Here is a 27,723-nt window from a genome sequence, read left to right as displayed (position 1 = left end):
AACCAGTAATCAATCAACATTTAAAAGAGTGTATCTGCATATGAAATTGAATATTTGTTTTTTTTCCATGTCTGCTATATGCATGGCATATGCATCACACCTACCTCTGCTGGTAAGATGACTTCCTAGTGTATTTTATGGCCTACTTTCACCCTGACCCTCTTCTGCAATCTCATCAGTTTAGTTTTGTCTTGAAAAATGTTTTTTTTTTAATCTGTGCCACAGAAAAATTGAAGCGCTCCTGGCTTTTTTACAAGTGCCAAGGCTGCTGTCGTGGCTGAGTTTTTTTTATGAACCCCCTACTGTGCACCATTTCTGTTTTAATAGTTACAAGGTTTATAATGGATGGTCTGTATACACTGGTCTTTATCACTTCTGTGCTCAAGTGCAAACCCAGGTCCTATTGTTCCAAATCTGTGCTTCAGTCACTGTGACTGACTTAGTCATTTGATGACTCTGGTATTTTTAGCAACATTGATTCTGTCCTCTTCACCAGCGTATTAAAATGCTCAACATGCATTCTTAAATCCTACTGTACTGTTATGCAGGATATGCCAAAATACAGTAGGTAAAGTATTAAAGGGGATACTGTGTTAATTTGTGATCCTTCATGGAATCCTCATTTATTTGCAATGATACTCATATGCCAAATATATTATTTACATATATTACAGTGTGGAACTTGTGGGTAGTGGTTCTCCCCTGTGCACGCTGTCCTTGTAGGGCGAGGTTATGGGTTTGGGAGGTGCTATCAGAGTAAGCTGTGTGAGTACATGCAATACATTTTGTAAATGGTACATACTGTGACCACTGTGAGTTGCTGATCAAGGGAGTGAACATTTAGAGTGGTGAATAGGGTACCTGTTAAGGGAGCTGCTTTATCATTGGAGGGGGCAAGCATTCCCAAGTGTAGTGGGGGCTGCACTCATCCCCAGGCTAGTGGCAAGTATTCCAGTACATACCTCAATTTTGCCTTGTAGACAGTTGAAAGGTTTTGGGCCATCAGGAAATGAGGTCATTGCAGGATAGCCAGCTTCTACCTTTCTCTAATGGCTACAGTGTTAGATAAAACAATTTCCTACTTGTTGATGGCCACACAAGGCTGACAGTACAACACTTGCTAATGGCAAATCCATTGAATCTCAAGAGTAGGTGATTAGCCTGTTCATAAACATTATATGGCTGCAATGAAACAATTTCATGTCTTACATACCAACATTTTAAAAAAATGCATGGATGAGGGGCAATCAATACGTATACAAGTTTTTTTACAGCTCGTTCTTTTCAAGCAACATCAACCCTCAAAGCAACATTTACATAGAGTCCTGACGAAGGGTCTCGGCCTGAAACGTCGACTGTATCTCTTCCTAGAGATGCTGCCTGGCCTGCTGCGTTCACCAGCAACTTTGATGTGTGTTATTTACATAGAGACCTTGGATCTCTTTTTGTATCTGAATAGTACCCTATCATGAAGGCTGCCATCATTGACAGAAGTCCCCAGTTTATCAAATGTGCTGATGACCTTCAGTCTCCTTACGTGGAAGAGGCATGATCAACTTTAGACAAACGTATCAAAGCATTAGAGAAGTACCACCAATGCTGTCTCTGCAAAATTCTGACAGGATGGGCAACCAGCTCTGCTTGAGTCTGATCAGACCCTGAAAGTGAGAAGGCGATCCTATATCATCCACATACTGGGTACCAGATGCCTAAAACAAGCACTTTATTGTCAGCTCCATTGTAGAATGAGATTCCCATGATGAAAAATGCTTTTAAAATATGTTCAAAGCCTCCCTGAGAAAATAAAGTAGCACCTTCACCTACTCACGGGAATCCCATAAGACCATAAGATATAGAAACAGAATTAAGCCATTAGCCCCTTTGAATCTGCTCTGCCGTTTCATCAATGCTGATCCATTTTCTCTTGGCCCCAGTCTCCTTCCTTTCATATCCTTTCATGCCTTGACTAATCAATAATTTATCAAAGTCTGGCTGAAATATACCCAATCACGTAGCCTCCACAGCCACCTGTGGAAAAGAAATCCACAGATTCACTAATCTCTGGCTAAAGAAGTTCCTCATCTCCGTCCTAAAAGGATGTTTCTGTATTCTGAGGCTGTGTCCTCTGGTCTTAGAATCTCCCACCATAGGAAACATTCTCTCCACATCCACTTTATTAAGGCCTTTCAATGTTTGATAGGTTTCAATGAGGTCACTCATCATTCTTCTGAATTCCAGTGAGCAGAGAGCCAGAGGCATCAAACACTCCTCATATAGTAAGCTTTTCAAACTTAGAATCATTTTTGTCAACCCCCTTTGAACCCTCGCCAAAGTCAGCACATCCTTTCTAAGATAAGGGGCCCAAAGCTGCTCACAATACTCCAAATGAGACCTCGCCAGTGCTTTATTAACTTCAACATTACATCCTTGCTTTTATATTCTCATCCTTTTGAAATAAATGCTAACATCACATTTTCCTTCCCACCACAGACTCAACCTGCAAACTAACCTTTAGGGAATCCTGCACGAGGACTCCCAAGTCCTTTTGTACCTCAGATTTTTGAATTTTCTTTCCATTTAGAAAATAGTCTATGCTTTTATTCCTGACACTATATTCCTCTGCCACTTCATTGCCTGTACTCCTAACCTGTTTAAGTCCTTCTGTAGCCTCACTGCTTCTGCAAAACTACCTGCCCCTCCACCTATTTTCACTTCATCCCCAAACTTGGCACAAAGCCATCAATTCCATCATCTAAGTCATTGCCATATAACATAAAAAGAAATGGTTGCAAAACAGACCCTTGTGGAACACTACTGGTCACCAGCAGCCAACCTGAAAAGGCTCCATTTATTCCCACTCTTTGCTTCCTGCCAATCAGCCAATGCTCTAACCATGCTAGAATCTTTTCTGTAATACCATAGGCTCTTAGCTTGTTAAGCAGCCTCATGAGTGGCACCTTGTCAAAGGCCTTCAGAAAAAACAGGTACACAACATACACCATTCTCCTTTGACTATCCTGCTTGTTATTTCTTCAAATATTACCAACAATTTGTCAGGCAAGGTTTTATCTTAAGGAAACCATGTTTAGGATCTATTTTATCATGTACCTCAGTCTTAATATTCGCTCTGCTTGTCAGAATCAACCACTAAAGTTAGTCATTCTCTGTGGAATTATTTACCTGTGCTGGTACTGATAAAAGACTTACCTGGGATCTAGCCTTTGGAAACACTCCCTTTGTTCTGTGGACTGACTTGCCCGAGTTTCTCCCGAAGCCTTGGATCTTGTAAGACATCCTATCTGAAAGCTTTTTGTTGTATTCTCTGTGAACTCTTAAGTTGCCTGTGTACTTTAGTTGGGATCTGAACAAGTGAATGTGGCAAGATGGTTGTACTGAGCGCCTCTGATTGTGAAGTAATGGTTGAAGTTATTTGACCAACTCTGTTGTTGTCTCTGTCTGCAGTTGTGTTCAGACCCACCTGCATCCAGTACATGTTAGTGTCTTCCACAGTGAAGACTGATGCAAAATAATTATTCAGTTCATCCTCCTTTTCCTTGTCTCCTATTACTACCTCTCCAGCAAAATTTTTCAGTGGTCCAATATATACTCACACTTCTCTTTTACACTTTATATATCGGAAGAAACATTTGGTACCATCTTTAATATAATTGGCTAGCTTACCTTTGTATTTTGTCTTTTCCCTTTTTATGACTTTTTTAGCTGCTTCTGTTGGTTTTTAAAATCTTCCCAATCCTCTAAATTCCCACTATTTTTTGCCTTCTCTTTGGCATTTATGTTTGCATTGACTTCTCTTGACATCCACGGGTGTGTTATCCTGCCTTTCGAATACTTCTTCATTTGGATGTATATACCCTGTTCCTTCTGGATTTCTCCCAGAAATTACAGCCATCGCCATTCTGCAATCATCCTTGCTGGTGTTCCCTTTCAATCAATTTTGGCCAGCTCTGCTCTCATGCCTCTGTTATTCCCTTTACTCCACTGTAATACTGATACATGTATTTTTAGCTTCTTCTTCTCAAACTGCAGGACAAATTATTTCATTTTATGATCACTAGACCCTAAATGTTCCTTTACCTTAAGGCCTCTAATCAATTCCACTTCATTGCACAACACCCAATCCAGAATAGCTGATCCCCTACTGGGCTCAACTGTGAGCTGCTTTAAAAAGCTATCTCATAAGCATTCTAGAAACTCCACTTTTTGGGATCCAGCACCAACCTGATTTTCCCAATCTACCCGCCATGATTGTCAAATTCCCCATGACTATTGTAACATTGTCATTTTGACATGCATTTTCTATCTCCCATTGTAATTTTTAGAACATATCTTTACTACTGATTGAGGATCTGTATATAATTCCCATCAGGGACTTCGTACCCTTGCCGGTTCTTAGATCTATGCACAATAATTCTGCACCTTCTGATCCTAGGTCACCACTTTCTAATGGCTTGATTTCATTTCATCCCTAACCCTGACTGTTCAGTATGGAGAAGGAATATTCCAGATAGCACAGAGAACACTGACTCTGAAGATATCCGAAACAACCCACTCAACTGCCCCATTAAGCATTTCCCTGCAGAATCAGGAATTTGTCATAAAACTCAATAGCTACCTTAGAAACTACAGAATTAGAGCAAAGGCAAGTCATACTCAACTCCAGGGGACTGCATGAGAAGAAGATTAAATCACCATCCACAGAAAAATCCTAACTCTCCATCTGTGGTTCAATCCCTACTGTATATCTAGACATTACACCAGAACAAGTGGGCAATATTAATGAAGCTAACATGGAGAAATTGGCTCTCTTTATTGCCAGAAAGGAGTGAAGAAGAGCGAATGAGACAGATACAGTACAGGATCCTCCTCATAACTAAGGATGTCTATTGGAAATTAAGAACCAAGTCAGGATGGACTGTGTTCTATGTTAACTTCCTCTTAAAAAAGTCAACAGGTCACCTGAAAAGTGAAGATTGAAATAGTGATTTCTCCCTTTAGATTAGATTAGATTACGAGAACACACAGTCCTATTTTATTGTCATTTAGTAATGCATGCATTAAGAAATGATACAATGTTTCTCCAGAATGATATCACAGAAACACAAGACAAACCAAGACTAAAAAAACTGACAAAAACCACATAATTATAACATATATTACAACAGTGCAAAGCAATACCGTAATTTGATAAAGAACAGACCATGGGCACGGTAAAAAAAAGTCTCAAAGTCTCTCAAAAGTCCCATCATCTCATGCAGACAGTAGAAGGAAGAGAAACTCTCTCCCTGCCATGAACCTCCAGTGCCGCAAACTTGCCGATGCAGCACCCTGGAAGCACCCGACCACAGCCGACTCTTGAGTCTGTCCGAAAACTTCAAGCCTCCGACCAGCCCTCTGACACCGAGCACCAAGCACCATCTCTGCTGAGCGGTTCGACCTCAGCCCCGGCAACAGGCAATAGGCAAAGCCAAGGATTTGGGGCCTTCTTCTCCGGAGATTCTCGATCGCACAGTAGCAACTGCAGCGAAGCAGGCATTTCAGAAGTTTCTTCAGATGTTCCTCCGTGCTTCTCACTTCTGTCTCCATCAAATGAGGATTGTGCACGGTACCTACTTAACAAATACGACATCATTTCGGAATGGCCGCGCGCGCTGCGTCACACAGCCATCTTCCCCTCCCCTTCTTTAATCAATGAAATTTATGTTACACAGTGAGGCATGGTGGTGCAGCTTGGAGGTGCTTTCTCACAGCTCCAGCAACCCTGGTTTAATCTTGCTATCTGTGTGAGCTTGTACGTTAGACTATAGCACCATAAGATATAAGAGCAGAATTAGACCACTTGGCCCATCATGTCTGTTCCAGCTTTCCATCATGGCTGATCTTTATTAACCTAATTTTCCTGCCTTCACCCCGTGACATTTAACCCTGTTTTACCAATCTAGAACCTTTCAATCTCAGCCTTAAATACACCCAATTATTTGGTTGCCACACCCCTCTATAGCAATCAATTCTTCCTCATCTCAGTTTTTAATGAATGTTCCTTTATTTTGAAGTTGTGCCCCCAGAATGTACACTTTCCTGCAAATAGAAACATTCTCTACATGTCCATTTTATCCAGGCCTTACAATAATGTATCGTTTCAATGAGGTGACCCTTCCTCCATCTGAATTCCTTTGATTACAACCCCAGAGACATCAAACGCACCTCATTTATTAAGCTTTTCATACCGGGAATATTCTTGTGAACATCCTCTAGAGCAGGGATTCCCAACCTTTTTTATGCCATGGACCCCTACCATTAACGGAGTGGTCCATGGACCCCAGGTTGGAAACCCCTGTTCTAGACCCTCTTTAGGGCCAGCACATCCTCCCTTATATACGGGGCCCAAAATTGTTCACATTCTCCCTGTGACTATGTGGATTTCTCTGGATGCTGCAGTTTTCACCTACATCTGAAAGATGTGTGAGTTAGTAGGTTAATAGACCAGAGTATGCTCCCCATGGAGGAAGCTGATGGGAGCATGTGGAGGATAGTAGGATTAAGGTAAATAGGTGCTTGATTATCAGTGCAGATTTGGTGTGCAGAAAGGCCTGTTTGCCTGCTGTATGACTCAATGTGCAATTGTAAAGGAAATAAAATGAAAGGAAATAAAACAGGAATATAGACAGAGAGGCAAAAAGTGAGGAAAAATGTAAAAAAATATATTAAGATAAAAATATTGCACATACGCAAGGTGCAGATTTTGCAGGCAGGAGTGAGACCTAGGTTTATTACCGGATATTGGAATTAGTTTAGATCAAAAACATGATAATTGGCATGAACATGATGGGCCAAAGGACCTGTTTCTTCACTCAGATACTATACAGCACAGTTTTATTATTAAGTGCTTCTTCAACTCCATGCTGCAGCAACCGAAATATATATTTTTCAATAGCATGTCTAAGGGTGTAAAGTGCTTTGTATGTACTAATCTTGATTGAGTACAGAATATATCTGAGATTCCACCACAGTGAATGTTAAGGTTTCTCTGTCGATGCATAAATCATACACACAAAAAAAAATCATAGTTATCCATATTTGTATAATGGGGTGGGGAGCGAAGATATCAATCTCAATTTAAAAGACCTTGTTTAGTTCAAGTAAAATGTGGCAAAATGTCAGTCTGTTTTTTTTTTGTATTCAGCTTGTTGTCTGATAATTTACCCTTCCAGAGTACTAGTTGGTAGAGCAGATCTTTGTCTGAAGGTGGAGAACAATAGTGAATTAACAACTTTTGTTTTAATTTCCGTAAAAGTGGAGCAGAGCTGTAAAATTATTGCTGATGATTCAGCCCCATCTGTTTTACACCAGTCTATAAAGTCAGCAATGCCTTCTTCATGCTCCAACATTGTGCAGCTGAGTTAAAACACAAAGAGCATTGACCTGGAGAATCAACTGCGGAGCATCATTAATGGCAGATATTTCCTCAAACCAGTGACTAATACTACTACACACTGTAAAGTAATAGTAAGGTTGATTGAAATTTCACAGAGTAAATTAGACTCTTATTTATTCAATAACTACTTTCCATTTCCAATAAGTGTATCAACAGTCAAATTGAGATTACTCTAAGCACTACAACAATACTATCACAGTTGTGGCGAATTGTAGGCCACAACTGTGGGAGGTTTGTCAATGAGAGGAGTGATCAAGAGCTCTTGTAGCAGAATGAACTTGGTATTTAACCCGGAGAAGTGTGAGGTGGCACACTTTGGAAGGACAAACTCCAACGCAGAGTACAAAGTAAATGGCAGGATACTTGGTAGTGTGGAGGAGCGGGGGGATCTGGGCGTACATGTCCACAGATCCCTGAAAGTTGCCTCACAGGTAGATAGGGTAGTTAAGAAAGCTTATGGGGTGTTAGCTTTCATAAGTTGGGGGATAGAGTTTAAGAGTTGCAAGGTAATGATGCAGCTCTATAAAACTCTGGTTAGGCCACACTTGGAGTACTGTGCCCATTTCTGGTCACCTCACTATAGGAAGGATGTGGAAGCATTGGAAAGGGTACAGAGGAGATTTACCAGGGTTCTGCCTGGTTTAGAGAGTATGGATTATGATCAGAGATTAAGGGAGCTAGGGCTTTACTCTTTGGAGAGAAGGAGGATGAGAGGAGACATGATAGAGATATACAAGATATTAAGAGGAATAGATAGAGTGGATAGCCAGCGCCTCTTACCCAGGGCACCACTGCTCAATACAAGAAGACATGGCTTTAAGGTAAGGGGTGGGAAGTTCAAGGGGGATATTAGAGGAAGGTTTTTTACTCAAAGCGTGGCTGGTGTATGGAATGCACTGCCCGAGTCAGTGGTGGAGGCAGATACACTAGTGAAGTAGAAGAGACTACTAGACAGGTATATGGAGGAATTTAAGGTGGGGGGTTATACGGGAGGCAGGGTTTAAGGGTCGGCACAACATTGTGGGCTGAAGGGCCTGTAGTGTGTTGTACTATTCTATGTTCTATGTTCGTTACTCTGAGCTCATTTATAAAGGCAAGTGCTGAAACAAAACTAAACCACCTGAACAAAAGGCGGAAAGTGACCAGTGATAACATTGTTCTGTCATGGATTAAATTACAACCTGTTTACTTTCTGTCTTTCTTGACAAAACATACAAAGTAGAACAAGAACAGGCCCAGCAACCTACAACATTGAGCCAAACCAACTAAATTAGCAATCAAGTGGCCAAATAAACTAATCCCTTATGCCTACACGTTGCCTATATCCCTCCGTTTTCCTCTAAATGTCTCTTAATGTATCTGCCTCTAGAACCAGGCAGCACATTCAAGGCACCCACTACTCTGTGTTAAAAACCTACTGGTCATATCTCCTTTAAAATGATCTCTTCTCACCTTAAATGCATGCCCTCTGGTATTAGACATTTATAACCTGGAAAAAGGTACTGTATCTCTCCTTTACCTATACCTCTCACAATCTTATAAATTCCTGTCAGACCTCTGCTCAGTCTCTGCTGCTCCATGGCAAACAACCGAATTTGTTCAGCCTTGCATTATAGCATGTGCCCTCTAATCCAGGCAGCATCCTGGTGAAGCTCTTCTGTGCTCTCCCTCCAATGCTTCGACACCTTTCCTAAAAGGGGTGACCGTATCAATCTGTATAGCCACTTTCAGGGTGCTACGATCCCGGACGCCAAGATCCCTCCGCTCATCAACACTGCTAAGGCTCTTACCTTAACAGCGTACTGTCTTTTTACATTTAACCTACCAAGATGCAACATTTCGCATTTGTCTGGGATAAACTCCATCTGCCATTTCTCTATCTGTATCTACAACTGATCCGTAGCATGCTGTATTCTATGGCAGTCATCTACGCTATCCACAACACCACCGATCTTCATACCATCTTACAAGCTAACTAACCCACCCAGGTTCAAAATCAAAGGCTGTGTTAATATCACTGGCAAATGTCATGAAATTTGTTGTTCTGTGGCACAAGTGCATTGCAATACATAAAAATTAGTTGGGGCATGGGGTTTACCATGGTAGCTTAGTGGTTAGAGTAGCATTATTACAGCTTGGGGCACCAGCGTTTGGAGTTCAATCCCTGCATCATCTGTAAAGAGTCTCTGTACATCCACCTTGTGGAATGCATGGGGTTTGCTCCAGGTGCTCCAGTTTCTTCCCACAATCCAAAGATGTACCAAGTAGGTTAATTGGTCATTGTAAATTGTACTATAATTAGGTTAGGGTTAAATGGGGGTTGCTAGACAATGCTGTATCTCTTAAAAAAGCTATAAAATATAACAAGAAATAGATTTTTAAAAATACATTGAATAAGTCCTGCAAAAATAGAGCAAAAAATAAAGAAAAAATATTGAGATAGTGTATATAGGCGTCCATTCAAAAATCTGATGGTGGAGAACAAGAAGCTGTTCCTAAAGCATTGATTATGTGTCTTCAGGCATCTGTACCTCATGAGTAGAGGACACATGTTGAGTGACAGGGGTCCTTAATGATAGATGCAACCATCATCATCATTATACGCCATGCCATATGATGTGGGTGATCATGGTCTTCCATCTGTCCTTAATAAGCTCTTCAAAACTTTTTGCTTGTCCATCCCTTGAACGTAATGTGCTGTGAGGCTGAAAATGTCCTCGGTGCTGGAGAAGCTAGTGGCCACGATGGAGCTGGCCGAGCTTGCAACTTTCTGTAACCCAGGTTAATTAAACCCAAAGGTGTAATGTTAGAAAGTTCCACCTGCGGATGGATGCAAACAAGGTTTACCGATTTAAAAAAAAGAGTATTTGGAAAAAAGCGCTATGTGAGAAGAGATGTGGCTGACGCAGCATGGACAAGGAGCGAAATGCAGAGATGATTAGAAGCTGAAGACATGAACTGTTAAGAGTGGAATTACCCTACTAACCCTACTAACTCAAAAACCGCAGGGTGAAACCCCTGGAGGAGAAACAATAGTGATAAAAGATTTAGTGAAGCTATGGCTATAACACACAGCAGCTTTAACAAGACAATATCAGCAGAGATCCCTACTGTGTAGTTGGGAATTAGACTGTAAAATCATACCAAGGGATTTGGTCAAGTTTTGGTGCAAGTCTGTGACCTGATTTGCTGTGGATGATCGATGCTCTAAGTTCATCAACTTTACCCATAATACTCTGAGCATTAAAATGCACACATTTCAAATTATCCATCCTATCATATCTATTACTTTGCTCCTGCGTGTTTTTACTAGCCCTGATATCTGCCTTCCTCTGCATCCCTCCACTTTCTGACTTTGTTCTCTGGTTCCCAGACTAGTTTAAATCCTCCTGAGTAGCGATAACAAACTTTCCAGCCAGGATATTGGCTCTCCTGCAGTTTAGATACAACCTGTCCCTCTTGTACAGGTCACCCTGTCCCAGAAGAGGTTCCAATGATCCAAGAACCTGAAGCCTTTTCCCCTGCACCTGTAATCATTCACCTGTGCTATCATCCTCTTCATGCCCTGACTAGCACGTGGCATCAGGAGCAATCCAGAAATTACTAGTTTGGAGGTCCTGCTCATCAGCTTCTTTCCTTATTCCCTGTATTCTCTATGTAGGGTCTTTTCCCCTTTGTACCCATGCCATTACTGCCAAACAGCACCATGGACTCTGGCTGCTCACCCTCCCTCTTGAGAATATTCTGCAGCTGCTCTGAGACATAATGGACTCTAGAATCTGGGAGGAAACACACCATCCTGGCATCTTTTTCTCAGTCACAGGTTCTCCTGTCCATCCTCCAACTATTGAGTCTCCTATCATTACCACTCTGCCTGACTTTACCCTTTCCTGCTGAGCCTCAAAGCTGGCCACAGTGCAAATGGCCTGGCTACTCTGGCTGTGAGCCGATATGTCATCTCCTACAGCAGTATCCAAGAAGGTATAATCAATGTTGATGAGGGTGGCCACAGAGGACCCCGGCACTGACTGCTTACTTCCCTTACTTCTCCAGATAGTCAGCCATCAATTCACTGAAGCCCGCACTCTGGGTGTGACCACCTGAGTAAAAGTCTCATCCATGAGGTTTTCAACCTGCGGATAGTCTTGTGCACATCCAGATCCAGCTCCAGTTCCTTTATCTCTGTCAGTCAGGAGCTGAAATTGGGTGTGTTTCCTGCAGGTGTAATTATCAGGGAGACAGCCAGATACCCTGAAATCTCATCCTAACTCCTTAACCCTCCTGCCGACACAGAGCTAATGACCAAGGGTGTACAGACAATAAAAAAGCTTACGTGCCTTCTCTGAAATCTTTGAGCTCCGTACTAATCTAGGTCACGTACTCAAAATCTTCTTGACAGCCTTGTTATATCTTTGGCTTCAACTTCTCAAGCCCAAGTTCCACAATCACAACAAATGTTAACAAATAAATCAGAACTCTTAGCCTCCACCTCTTCTTGCCAAAGTCGTTTGAACCAAGTCGTAACCACTCTAACACTGACCCACTCTAACAATGTTCACTCCCAATATAACTACTTTGCTTACACCTCCCATCATTTTATTGGCTCAAATAAAACTTACTCCCAAGGAGAATAGTCTTTTCAAATAGTCCCAACCTGCAACAATGTCATTTTCTCACTTGCTAATTCAAATAAATGAATGCCATAATTCATAATTCATAAAAAATAGCAAGGAATTTTTTTTTGCTGTGAGATTGAAGTATCTTATGTAAAGGTATTTCAACCTCACAGTGAAAAATATTCTTTGGCATTTTTATGAATTATGAATTGTTGGGCACATCAGAGAAATAGGCAGATGAAAAAGTGAAAGCGTGTCAGACAAGTTTAAAAATTCATGTGACCCAATAAGTTTTGTCTGCAAAATAAGCATGTTAAAAATATAAGAAGACAAATCTGTCTGTTATGTAAGGTAGTGCGCTACAGTGCAGTACAATGGGTAAGTTTTCTCTCACAGGCCAGTGAGCTAATGGATTAACGGTTGGCTTGTCTAAACATGTTAAGCAAAGGCACAATTTTCTCTTATATTTGCTATTTATGCAGCACAATTTTCTAATTAACTGATGAATTAGCTTGCATAAAAGACTAATCTGCCTTCTTTTTTTAAGATAACTCTTCCGACCAACAGTAGGCTTCTATTATTCAAGAACCTATGCCAAGACAGTGTGACTTTGTGAAAGGAGAATCATGTTTGACAAACTTCTTAGAGTTCTTTGAAGAAGTAACTTTTTGTGAATAAAGGGGAGCCAGTGAATGTACTATATTTAGACCTTAAAAGGCATTTAGTAAGTGCTGCATGAAAGATAATTGTAGTGGATAGAATATTAAAATATACAAAATAACATATTATCAGAGAAAGAGAGTAACCAGAAATGGATCATTTACTAATTAACAGATTTTAATGAGTGGCATGGCCAGGAAACTTTACCAGTGCCCCAACATTTTTAACAATTTATAGATGTGACTTGATTTGAAATCACCGAATATTTAATAGCTAAGTTTATTAATAACACAAATATATGCTGGAAAATTAATAATGAAGAGAACATTTTGGCCTTTAGTGTGAAGGGATTTGGAGTTTAAGTATAGGGTGGTTTTACCACAATTGTAAGCATTTTTAGACAATAGACAATAGACAATAGATGCAGGAGTAGGCCATTCGGCCCTTCGAGCCAACACCGCCATTCACTGTGATCATGGCTGATCATCCACTATCAGTATCCAGTTCCTGCCTTATCCCCATAACCTTTGATTCCACTATCTTTAAGAGCTCTATCCATCTCTTTTTTGAAAGCATCCAGAGACTTGGCCTCCACAGCCTTCTGGGGCAAACCATTCCATATATCCACCACTCTCTGGGTGAAAAAGTTTTTCCTCAACTCCGTTCTAAATGGCCTACCCCTAATTCTTAAACTGTGGCCTCTGGTTCTGGACTCACCCATCAGCGGGAACATGCTTCCTGCCTCCAGCCTGTCCAATCCCTTAATAATCTTATATCTTTCAATAAGATCCCCTCTCAGCCTTATAAATTCCAGAGTATACAAGCCCATTTGCTCCAATCTTTCAACATATGACAGTCCCGCCATCCCAGGATTTAATCTTGTGAACCTACGCTGCACTCCCTCAATAGCAAGAATGTCCTTCCTCAAATTTGGAGACGAAAACTGCACACAGTACTCCAAGTGTGGTCTCACCAAGGCCCTGTACAGCTGCAGAAGGACCTCTTTGCTTTTATACTCAAGTCCCCTTGTTATGAAGGCCAGCATGCCATCAACTTTTTTCACTGCCTGCTGTACTTGCATGCTTGCTTTCAGTGACTGATGTACAAGAACATCTAGATTTCGCTGTGCTTCCCCTTTTCCTAACGACTCCATTTAGATAATAATCTGCCTTCCCGTTCCTAGTACCAAAGTGGATAACCTCACATTTATCCACATTAAACTGCATCTGCCATGCATCTGCCCACTCACCCAGCCTTTCCAAGTCACCCTGCATTCTCATAACATCCTCCTCACATTTCACACTGCCTCCCAGCTTTTGTGAGGCAATTCATATAAAACCATGTACAGTTTTATTTTGTTTGCCTAAAAAAAGATATATAGCATTATTTGAGAGAGTCCAAACAGGATTTACCAAGCTGATTCCTGGAATGAGAGGATTTTCCTGTTAAGAGAGGATAAACTGCTGGGTCTATGTTCTTTGGAGTTTAGAGGAGAATGGATTGAGAGGAAAAATAAATCAGTCATGGTGGAATGGTGGAGCAGACTCTCTTGGCCGAATGGCCTAATTCTGCTCCTTTGTTTTATAGTCTTATTGTTTAATATTTTTCTCTCAAAAATCAAATGTCTTTGGATAACCTTTCCTCACAGATTTCCGTGAAGAGTCTCTGAACATCTTTAAGTTAGAGATAGATTCATTGTTGTTCAGAAAGCCTTAAATGGTTGCTGGGGTAAGCAGGGATGTTGAGGACGGATCAGCCATGATCTTAATGAGGTGTGAAGGAGTCTTGAGGGGCTGAGAGGGCAACTCCTGCTTCTAAATTGTGCCTATAAGTTCCTTTGTTGCATATATAGAGGTAGATATAGCAGCAGAGGCTTCAAAAGTGCATTGCAGGACAGTTAACTTCACTACGCATATCCACTATGCATGTTACAGACAGAGTAACAATATATAGTTGCATTTTGTGCCACTGAAATATTAGGAATCATCTTTGATTATTGTTTTCAGAGTTGCAGGGTATAAGACCATAACACCATAAGGCATAGGAGCAGAAATAGGCCATTCAGCACATTGAATCTGCTCCAACATTCCATCATGGCCGATCCCGGATCCCACTCAACCCATACATCTGCCTTCTCGCCATATCGTTTGATACCCTGACTGATCAGGAAGCTATCAACTTCCCAAGGACTTGGCCTCCACTGCAGTCTGTGGCAGAGAATTCCATAGATTTGCTACTCTCTGGCTAAAAAAATTCCTCCTTACTTCGGTTCTAAAGGATTGTCCCTCAATTTGGAGGCTGTGCCTCTTGTTCTGGATACCCCCACCAGAGGAAACATCCTTTGCACATCCACCCTATCTAGTCGATGAGACCACCACGCATTCTTCTAAGTTCCAGTAAGTACAGGCCCAAAGCTGCCAAACAATCCTCATATATTAACCCCTTCAACCCCAGAATCATCCTCGTGAACCTCCTCTGGAATCTCTCCAATGACAACACATTTTTTTCTGAGATATTGTGCCCAAACCTATTGACAATACTCCAAGTGCGGCCTAACTAATGTCTTATAAAGGCTCAGCATTATCTTCCTGTTTCTATGTCCTATTCCCCTTGAAATAAATGCCAACATTGCATTTACCTTCTTTACCACAGACTCCACCTGAACAATTAAACTTCTGGGAGTCTTGCACGAGGACTCCTTAGTCCCTCTGCACACTATTGTTCCTTTTATCAAAATGCATTATCATACATTTCCCAACTCAGTATTCCATCTGCCATTTTTTTGCCCATTCTTCAAATTTGTCTAAGTCTTGCTTCAAGCGCATTGCTTCCTCAGCACAACCTGCCCCTCCACCTATCTTCGGCACAAAGCCATCAATTCCATTATCTAAATCACTGACAAACAATGTGAGAATCAGCGGTCCCAATACTGACCCCAAGGAACACCACTAGTCACTGGCAGTCAACCAGAAAAGGCCCCTTTTATTCCCATTCACTGTTTTCTGCCTGTCAGCCATTCTGCTGTCCATGCCAATATATTTCCTGTAACACCATAGGGTTTTATTTTGTTAAGCTGCCTGATATTTGCTACCTTATCAAATGCCTTCTGAAAATCCAAGTAAATGACATTCACTGCCTCTTCTTTGTCCACCCTGCTTGTTACTTCCTTAAAGAACTCTAGCAGATTTGTTAGGCCAGATTTCCCTTTACAGAAGACATGCTGACTTTGATTTATTTTATCATTAGTCTCCAAATACCTCAAAACCTCATCCTTAATAATAGACTCCAACACTTTCCCAACCACTGAGTTTAGCCTAACTGGCCATAATTTCCTTTCTTTTGCCTTCCTTCCTTCTTAACGAGTGGAGTGACATTTTCAATCTTCCAGTCCTCTGGGACCATGCCGGAATCAAGTGATTCTTGAAAGATCATGACCAATGCATCCGTTATCTCCTCAGCAACCTCTCTCAGGGTTCTGGGATGTAGTCCATCTGGCCCAGCTAACTTATCCACTTTCAGACCTTTGAGTTTGCCTAGCACTTCTTATCTTTGTAATAGCAATGGCACTCACTCCTGCTCCCTAACACTTAGGTAGTATCTTCCACAGTGAAGATAGATGTAAGTACCCATTACATTTGCCATTTCTCTGTCTCCTATTACTACCTTACCAGCATCATTTTCCAGTTGTCCAATATCAATTCTCCTCTCCCTTTTACTCTTTATATAATTGAAAAAAACTTTTGGTAACCTGCTTTATATTATTGGCTAGTCTGCCCTTATATTTTATCTTTTCCCTTCTTATAGTTCTTTTAGTTGCCTTTTTTTGGATTTTAAAACTTCTCAATCATCCAACTCCCAATTAACTTTGCTACCTTATATGAACTTTCCTTAGCTTTTATGCAGTCCTTAACTTTCTTAGTGAGTCACAGTTGCCTGCTCCTGCCATTTGAGAACTTCTTCCTCAGTGGGATATATTTATTCTGTGTCTTGTGAGCTATTCCCAGAAACATCAGCCATCTCTTCTCTGCTATCATCCCAGCCAGTATCCTCCTCCAATCCATCTGGGCAAGCTCTTCCCTCATGCCTCTGTAATTCCCTTTATTCCATTGCAATACTGATACATGTTAGTTTTGCTTTTCTCTCTCAAGTTGCAGTACGAATTCAATTATATTATGATCACTACCTCCTAAGTGTTCCTTTACGTTAACCACGCTAATAAGATCTAGGTTATTACACAACTCCCAATCTTAGATAGCCTTTCCCCGAGTAGGCTTAAGCTCTAAAAAGCTATCTCGTAGGCATTCAATAAATGCCCTCATGTGTTTAGCTTCATAGTACACAGAACAGTACAGTATGGGAATAGGACCTTTCGCCCATAAAGCCATGTATTGACCATGATGCCGAATTAGACTGATCCCCTCTACCTGCACATGGTCCATAACCTTCCATTCTCTGTCAGTTAATTTATCTGTCTAAATGGCTCTTAGACTTTGCTGTTATATCTACTTCCACCTGGCAGTGCATTCCAGGCACTATCACACTCTGTTAAAACAAAACTTGCCTGGTAAATCTCCTTTAAACTTTTGCCGGTCATCTTAAAGCTATGTCCTCTAGTATTTGACATTTCCACACTGGGGCAAAGAATTTATCTATGGCTTTCATAATTTTATATACTCCTGACAGGTCATCCTTCAGCGTCCATTGTTACAGAGAAAGGTAATCCTAGTTTGTCCAACCACACGTTTAGATTAGATTAGATGAGATTAGATTATGAGGACACTCAGCCCTCGTTTATTGTCATTTAGAAATGCATGCATTCAAAAATGATACAATGTTCCTCCAGAAAGTTATCACGGAAACACAGGACAAACCAAGACTAAAACTGACAAAATCACATAATTATAACATATAGTTACAACAGTGCAAAGCAATGCCGTAATTTGATAATGGGCATGGGAAAAAAAGTCTCAAGTCTCAAGTCCTGATAGCCCCATCATCTCACGCAGACGGTAGAAGGGAGAAACCCTCCCTGCCATGAACCTCCAAGCGCCGCAAACTTGCCAATGCAGCACCATTGACCGCAGCTGACTCTGAATCCGTGCGAAAACTTCGAGCCTCAGACCAGCCCTCCGACACCGAGCACTGAGCTCCATCCTCTGCCGAGCGCTTCGACCCCGCCCCGGCCACCGAGCAACAAGCAAAGCCAAGGACTCAGAGCCTTCCCCTCCGGAGATTCCGGATCGCACAGTAGCAGCGGCAGTGAAGCAGGCATTTCAGAAGTTTCACCAGATGTTCCTCCGTGCTCTCACGTCTGTGTCTGTCAAATCAGGATTGTTCATGGCACCCTACTTGACAGATAACAGATATCATCACTGGAGTGGCCGCTGCAAGCTGCGTCACGTCGCCATCTTCTCCTCCCATTTTATAGTTAATACTCTTATCTGAGGAGTAGGGAGCTCTGGATAGAGGTAGTATCTTTGATGTCTGACAGCTGCACTCTACCTCATTGAGTGGATCCATCTCGTAAATCTCTCACTTCTGCCTCCATGTGTCACAAACCATGTGTCACTGCTTCAGCTGGTGGGCTAAATGACGTGAGGGGGTGGTGTAAACAGCTGGGTGAAGGACCTCATTGACAAAATCATCTGATAGGACAGATGAGTTCCCCGAAGAACTACAATGGCCAAGTGTTTGAGACCAGGATGAGCCAACGAATTGGTGGACCTTGGCTGTAGTTTGGCCTGGAGTGGGATGGGTGCCACAAGGCCTCACCAGCCCAAGATACGCGATAGCACCCCTAAGACCCATAGGCAGGTTACAGGATCCGAACCAAACTCTGTAATCTAGGAACATCCTGGCGAACCTCTTCTGCACTCTTTCACTTGGCTTCCCATTGTGCAACACCTCACACTTGTCCTGATCAAACACCACTTGCCATTTCTCTGCCCATATTTCCAACTGATTTATATCATAAGACCATAATACATAGGAGTAGAACTAGGCCATTGAGTCTGCTCTGCCATTTGGTCATGGCTAATCCATTTCCCTCTCAACCCTATTCTCCTGCTTTCTTCCAGTAACCTTTGACACCCTTACAAATCAAGAATATATCAAACTCTGCTTTAGATATACCCAAAGACTTGGCCTTCACAAGCATATGTGGCATTGAATTCCACAGATTCACAATGTATGAGTAAAGATATTCCTCCTCATCTTTGCCCTAAATGGGCACCCTTCTATTATGAGGCTGTGCCTTCTGGTCCTAGACTCTCCCATTATAGGAAGCATCCTCTCCATACCCACTCTATGTAGCCCTTTTTAATATTTAATAGGTTTCATTAAAATCTCCCTCATTCTTCTAAACTACAATGAGTACAGGCCCACATATGTTAACCAGTCTATTCCTGGGATCACTTTCGTGAACCTCCTTTAGATTCTCTTCAATGTCAATACATACTTTCTTAGATAAGGGACCCAAAACTGTTCATGATACTCCAAATGGGGTCTGACCAATGCATGATAAAACTTCATAAAACATCAGCATTACATCCATGTTTTTATATTCTAGTCTCACAAAATGAATGCAAGCATTACCTTTGCCTTCCTTACCACCGACTTAACCTACAAGGTAAGCGTTAGAGAATCTTACACGAGGACTGTCAAGTCCCTTTGCACCTCTGATAGCCTGCTGAATCTTTTGACAACTTGAATCACTATTCATAACTCTGTCAGCTTTTATGTCTGCTGCAAACTTATTAATCAGCCAACCTATGATTTTATCCAAGTTATTTCCAGTATATGCATTACAAATAACAGAGGTCCCAGCACTGATCACTGACCATAGGTCGCCAGTTAGAACTACACTGCTCCACCAGTGCTCTTGGTGTTCTTGGCTCTGGTGTTTCTGCAATCACTTGGAGTGACTGCAATCAATCCTTATTTTAACCTGTTGTGGCGGAGTATCAGATAATCTGGATGAGCTAAATCATAGAGTGAAGACCAGCATCAGGATCAGAATCAGAGTCCGTTTTAAAATCATTGACATATGTTGTGAAATATGTAATTCAGTACTTTGCAACATATAATAATTTTATAAAACATAAATTACAATAAGAAATACATATAGAATTAAATTAATTAAGTAGTGCCAAATGGGAGCAAAAAATGAAACACAAACATATAATGACATAGTGTACATGGGTTGATTATCCATTCAGAAATCTGATGGTGGAGGATAAGGCACTGTTCCTAAAATGTTGAGAGTGCGTCTTCAGTCTCCTGTACCTCCTCCTTGATGGTACCAATGGGAAGAGAGCATGCCCTGGATTATGGGTCCCTAATGATAGATGCTGCCTTTTTGAGGCATCATCCTTTGAAGATGTCCTTAATGCTGTGGGGACTAGTGTCAGTGATGAAGCTGGCGGACTTTGCAACCTTTTGCAGCTTTTTCTGATCCTTTGCAGTAGTCCCTCCAGACCAGATGGTAAGGGAACCTGTTACGAATGCTCTTCATGGTAAATCTGTCTTAAACTCTGAATGAAATATAGCCGTTGTCGTGCCTTCATTTCTATTGCATCAATATGTTGGGCCCTGGATAAATCTGCAGAGATGTTGGCACCCAGGAACTTGAAATTGCTCACCCTTTCCACTACTGATCACGCAATGAGGGCTCGTTTGGTGGCACGGTTCAGTCTGTGCAGAAGGCTACATTAACCAGGAATGGCCAAATGCTGCTCTCAAAATATATAGCATTTTGATATATAACAAATATATGACACACATAACATTTAAGCACCATTAGCAAGATGTTGGAAGAGTTGCAATGAAGGAAATATTTGAGACCTCATACGGATAAAGCGGGATTGAAAGAGGGATTGAAACAAAACATTTAGGAGATAGACACTGAATAATATTAGAGTTACAAGAAGAAATGGTATGCCAGGTATTCCTAGTTCAGTTAGGTGGCAGTGTGGGATGTGAAAATGAGGCAGGATGACCTCAAGACGATATGGTCAGATTATGTGTAAGAAACATGGGCATGGCAGATGGAGTGTATTGTGGAAAGAAGTGAAATCAGGACTTAGCCTGACGAAGGGTCTCGGCCTGAAACGTCGACTGCACCTCTTCCTAGAGATGCTGCCTGACCTGCTGCGTTCACCAGCAACTTTTATGTGTGTTGTTTCTGGAATGGAGGGTTTACTATATGATAAAAGGGTTGGAAGAATGAGTCCATGAATTTCAACACTTCACCCTTATTTCACTAGTTACTTAAAATGCTTCCTTTGGTTGGGCAGCTAAACCAGGGATTGCTCTCAAAATAAGGTGGCTGGAAGACAGAAGTTAAATCAGCTGAGAAGAAAGCTTTGGAATTCACTAAAAGAGGCAACTGTGGTGGTTGACTATATTAGAGAAGGTGAACAATATTGTGAGGGAGAGAGAGGCCCTCCTTTGGTCAAGGTCAACCATGGATGTTGCATCCTAACTGTCTACATTGTTGATGCAGTGCTGTCAATCAATATGCAAGCCAGTACATAAACTAGCACTTTGTGATATGGAGAGTAAACTGTTGTCCATGCAGAAGGCCCTCCCTCTCCATGCAGCTGATGAATCCAAAGGAACGGCAAACATTGATACAATTTGGCACCAGCAGCATCACAGGAATTGCCAGTCAGCATTGAGCTCAATATGGAACTGACTTAGGGACTCCAACTCTGTATTTTTTCATGGGGATTACTCCTGAAGCCTTCCTCATGGGCGTGTATAGCCAAAAGGCGGCAGGAATTTGAGATTAGGGTTTTCTTTCTCCTAACTGAGCTGCCAAACACAACGGATGAGCCCCACCAAACCAGAATAACTAGTTTTAAGGTGTCGGTAACCCACCTTCGCACTTTCTGTCAGTAGAAGGGTTCCACCAGGTTTAGTGTATAAGACACACGTGAACAATAGATTTTTAGATATTAAGCGAATCAACGAGTGTGTGGTTAGTAGTACAGAAAAGTGGCATTGATGTTAAAGATCAGTGTGACCTTATTAAGTGGTGGAGAAGGCATGTAGACCGAAGGCCTGTTACTGCTTTCATTGCTTATGTACAGTAAGTGATGTTCAGTAGTTTCTCTGGGGAAAGGGATAGGTTATTTTTATGGCATTGGAAAATGATGACCAGAAAGAGCTACTTGTGCCCAAGGGAAGCTGAAACTAAGAATTGTTAGAATTAGAGGTAGGAGTTATGAGAAATCATTAGATAAATCAAGGCAAATTGACCTTATAAAGAAACATCTCCAGGGCAACTTTATAAGAGGATCAGGATAGAAATAAGATTCTCAAATGATTCGCTCCAATTCAATAGGGCAGCAAAGAGGTGACAGGAGTTTGTGAAAAAGATAAATTTAAAATAGAAACTAGCAAATACATTTTTACATATTAAATGATCAATAACTGGGAAGAGATGCCAAGGACTGTGGATAAAGCCAAGCATATTTAAGAAAACAATGGTCAAATATAATGGAAAGATATAAAATTCATATGTAGTCTGGTAAAGATAAGTGAGCAGGAGGATTTCTTTAATGCTAATCTTATAACCTTCAGATGATCACGTTTTTGTAAAGCTCAAACACAATGCTTAGATTCACCATGTCCCCATTATCCAGCTCAGGGATTATATTCATTTTAAACACATCACCAAAAAGGCTTTTAAATTGGTCAGTTGATTGAATTTGACTTTGAATTCCCATGAGAATATTTGCAAGTTTAACATAAAATTCTCTGTGACAATGATTAATAATCTCCTTTCAAGCAGCATGTCAATCTATTAAAATAAATAGTTTTATGTCTCTTTTATTTACTTTTTAAAGCAACATTTAACAAAACAAAGCTGATTAATATACAGACTGAATTACTTATGTGATAGATATTCAGTGCTCAGGGTCAAGGGGGCTTTTTACCAAGCTCAGATATCTAAACACAGCAGCTGACACTTCTAGAGATCAAACAATTATTTCTGAGTAAGTTAAATTTCAAACCTATTTTCTGTATTTAGCCTCTTGTCATAAATGTGAACCAGTTGTAAGTTCTTGATGAAAATTGAAAACAATAATCAGCCTGAATTAAAAAGGACAACATTGCGAATAAACAGCACTGTCTATACAGCACGGGATGCTGATACACAGCAAGTGGCTAACTCCTCAAGAGCTGCTATATAAGATAATGGGGTTATGTTAATTGGCTTATTTCAAACCAGACAACACTGGTGAAGGTATTTATTTCAAGGAAGCTTGTAGACCAGGTTAATGCTATCACTTACACATTAAATGACTGATGTAATAATAGTTGGAAGGTTTGTGTACTCAAAGAGTAGTTTCACTACATTAATTGTGGGTACTGGGCATCTCCATCTACTAAAGTTTTAGCCCACCTGTGTCTGAAAAAAATATATTATACGTGTGTGAAGTCACCCAAGTGGCAAAAAGCAGAATAAATATAGAGAGCAGTCAGGCTTTTAGGAATGGTCCAAGAACATCAAGAAGAATGACAGAAAGACAGGGAACTACAATCCATTCCTCTGTCTTCAATTTCTGTGACAGACAATTTGTTCATCTGCAATTCATTGATATGCCATTTTAGCTATAGGAATTGTACCTGCATTTTTGGAAATACTTTATTTTGGAAATGATAACTTGGAAATCTTTTATAAAATAGAAATCTTCGGAGAGTTTTAAATGTGTTTTAAGGATTTTGTCTGGATTTAAGCATGTATCCCTAAAAATAAATTAACTGTGTTTAAACTGCTTTGTTAGCTGGAAGTAAGCGGGGAGGGTCCCACTGCTCAAATAGTGGGCATTGGCAGCTAAACTTGCTGAGGAGGATTAACGGAAAAGTGAGCTACTGTTTGAAGTGTAGGTAGCTACAGTATAATATCCCTTTAGTGAGGTACACATAGCTATCTATATCAGATAGGGCTTAAGATCTTTGTTTGAGTTTAGAACTTCATGGTCAGCAAACCTAATACCAACACAGTTGGCAGCCAATGTGGTCACATTATACTGAAAGTATTATTTTAGAAAGAATTGGCATTTAGCATTATTCCAACTCAAAGTGCACTCAACAAGTGCTATGTTGCTCCACCTAGTACTATAAAATGGTCACAGTCCTGGTTCCAGTAATTGATTAATATCATGAATGTGTTAATACTACTGCAGAAATATGGGATATGGACCTACTCCAGCTGCTCCAGGATTTGGGTCTATGGACTTAATTTGGTTCAGAATTATGTTGCTTACTTTTACTGTCTGCATGGTTTTTCTCTTTCTCCATGCATTGGGTGTTGGTCTTTTTTTAATTGGCTTGTTTTGTTCTGTTCACTTTGTGACTGCCTGTAAGCAGATGAACCTCAAAGTTGTTTTATTTATATGTACTTTGATAAAAAATGTACTTTGAATCCTTTAATACCCTGACTGCTCCTCAAATTGAACATGATGAATATTTTATTTTACAAGTCAAAGATTGGATATTAAAAGAATAGAACATAAAGTTGGATGCATATTACAGAATCAAAATGCAACCGTACTACCCTGCCATTTTGAAGCAGGCGCAGACTTTTCCATGCAAACTTCTGAGATTATTCAAGATGATAAATCAGGGGAGTCAACAGGGAAAAATAGATTAGTAGGCATACATGGAAAAGAGGCAGCGTGCCCGACATATAAAGTTCCGATACAGATATCTGGTACTAAACAAGCAATAGAAATGGCCGTAAAGTCTTTACATCAGCTTGCCCAAGATTCTACAAAACTAACACTTCTAATAGGAACACTAGATATTCCAGATGGGTTTGTACTATAACCAAACCAACAACTGATTCAACTGTACTGGGTGAATAAGACACATATAATCAGAAACAGGTAGACTATCATTAGGATGAAATAATCTTGAGCAAACATTTAACATATTTTGTGCAAATATTATGACCATCTACTAAATTAGGATGCAATTCTTTCCCACACCTGAAAGAGTGACACATTCCTGTCCACAGAGGAAAGAAATCCTTACAGGAAACTGTAGACTCTTTCTATAAACAAAGTGTTTTGATAAAAGAACCTTCTCAATTAAACTGGCCCATATTTGGCATGGCAAAACCTGATGCACAATGGCAATTGCTCATCAACTATGTCATCCTGAGTAAACTCACAGAATTTAGTTCAGCCCAGAAGGGGTCTTTCCAACAAATGCTGTAAAGATTGACCTGTAAAAAGTATATATCTTGCATAGATCTGGCCAATGATTTCTGGTCACACTTAATTCTTGAAAGTGACAGACATTACGCTGCCTTTACGGAACCCAGTGGTTCACTATATCGGTGGACCAACCTCCCACAGGTTTTCAGAGAAGTCCACAGATATTTTTTGTAGGAGTTTTTCAGACTTTACAGGAAATACCAGACATTTGTGCATATGTTGATGATGTATACTGCACAGATGACACACTGCATGGGCATTTAATATCGATTGAGACTGTTATTAAAAGGTTGACAGACAGAAGCTATGTAATTGCCATTTAAAAATCTCAACTCATACAGAAGTACATTTCCTAGGCATGACAATTACCAATCAGGGATATGTTTTATTCCCTGAATTTAGACAAAACGTCACTTAAGTAGGGTATCCAAAGACCCTAAGAACCTTACAAGCAACTTCAGACCACTAAATGATAAAACTTTCATACCTGATTATGCTCAATTGTCAAAACCATTATATGACGGATGTACACAGCAAAATGAAAAATCTATTATTTTTACCTCAGAAGATTATGCAACACGAGAGAAATTGATGAACGCAATTGAGCAAGCAATAGACCTTTGATAAAAAAACCTAACAAAATCTCTTGTTTTGCAAAATATGAGTTTCTCCTAAAACTGCTGTAGCCATCTGCTATAATGAGGGAATAATGCTACTATATTGCTATAATATAATTATATAATAAAATTACAATGCTATAATAAAGAGACACAAGTCCCCATACACTATGCATCGTATAACTTCACCCCAACAGAACAGAAATATACTGCTTAGAACAATGATTTACTGTGGTATTCCATACACTTATTGCAGTAAGACCACTCCAAGGGGACAAACCAATTATTATACAAGCAGAGTTTGCCGTTTTGAAAAATGATGGTAATTTGCCAACAAATGAATGGAAAGCTACTGTAACTTGATGTAAATGACAAACACTTTTACAAGATGACACCTTAAAGTAGGAATACGTTCCTGAGAACTATGAATTACATTTCTTACCTGTCATGGCAGATGCAGAACCATCTTCTCCATAGCCTAATGTAGCACAACATCCTGTCAAGCACTATTCTCAAATATGGTACTGTAATGGATCAGTAATGAAAATCTAGAAAGATGGATCTACTCAATTACAGACAGGATTGGAGATTATAAAGGGAAGATTTTAACGGAAATTGAATTTGAACTACATGAGTTGCAAGCATATCTTTTACAGAATCATGCAACACAATTTGCAGAGACTGAGGCCCTCGAATTAAGTTTAAAACAAGTAAATACAACAGAGCCAGTCTTGATATGTACCACTCTATTTAAGTTAGGAATGCAGCTGACAGTGATCTTCCTATCTAGTCAACTACTGGATGGAGAACACACAGAGGCAAACTACTTCCACGTTTGTCCACATGGAAGAATATTTATGAATTATTATGGTCTCGACCATTAGTACAGGTGTTCCACTTTTGGGACGTTCTGCAGGCCACTTATACGGCTATGGTAATAAACTATTCAATGAACAAGCAAACTAACCTGCCGGGATGAATGTTACTACAATAAGAAATGGCCAGGATTTTCGTAGTAACTAAGTAACAAACAAAAAAAAACAGGATGATGTTTTAAGAATTCTTATAGATACTACCAAACCCAACTCCAAAGGATTCCCAACGGTTCAAAGATAAAGCTGATGGTGAAGGTAAGGTTTGGGTATGCCACCCTAAAACAGATAAGAAGCAATTATCTCCTGCCCACAAGTGGGGAGAACTGATTCAAGAAGGCTTCCGAGGATTTTGACCCAATCATGCCAGCAGACAAGATACTCGTGATATTAGTCATTTTATACTGGTAGCCTTAAGTGTTGAGTGATTGTAAGCAATTTCTTGCAAATTGTAAAGAATGTCTGGCCTATCATAAAGTCACAAGACCACCTCCTATGAGATAAATGAAAAACCAACTGCACCAATGCAGGTGTGGAGAATTGATTATATAGGCCCATTTCCAGCACCCCAAGGCAACCCACCTTATCGGACACTTAATAGGTATATTCTTGTGATGGTTGACCTTTGTATATATGTGATTTTCCTCTGTGACTTCTCGTAGTGAGGCTGCAACAGACACAGCACTCCAAAACTCTATATTCACATATGCTAACATCCTCACCTGCATACATGCTGATCGAAGATCTTTCTTCATTGCCAATGTCAAGGCTTTCTGGCCATGTGGAAGCAAATAGGCATACAAGTGCAGTACAGCACTCCATTACATCCTCAGCCGAGTGGCATGATGAAGTGAAGGAATCAAGAGATTAAGTGAGGTCTAGAGCCCAGAAGTTGGTTACACTTGCTCCTAAAGTGCAGCTGTCCATAAACAATATGACAGTTGAGAAAATAAGAATACAAAAAAATGCTACACCTTATTTCTTAATGTACAATGTCCACCTAAATACACTCCTGATCGCTAACTCAGGCCAACCATTGTCTACACCCGATATAACTCTCCTCAAGAAATTGAGTGAGTTTATGGACATTCAAGAGAAAGCAAAAAAAAAATCTGACAAGAAAATTCAGAAACCAGAAAACAAAGACTAGGTGCAAGGAAAGAAGTTCCATGAAAATAATTTCAACTCTAGCTTCCATTCTAGATGGAAATCTCCTTGTCTTGTTACCCAGGTTATCAGCAGTAGGACTGTGGTCATCGAGACTGGGAAGGGAAA

Source organism: Mobula hypostoma, chromosome 17 (genome assembly GCF_963921235.1).
Source record: "Mobula hypostoma chromosome 17, sMobHyp1.1, whole genome shotgun sequence".
NCBI lineage: Eukaryota > Metazoa > Chordata > Chondrichthyes > Myliobatiformes > Myliobatidae > Mobula > Mobula hypostoma.
This window is presented reverse-complemented; position numbering follows the sequence as displayed.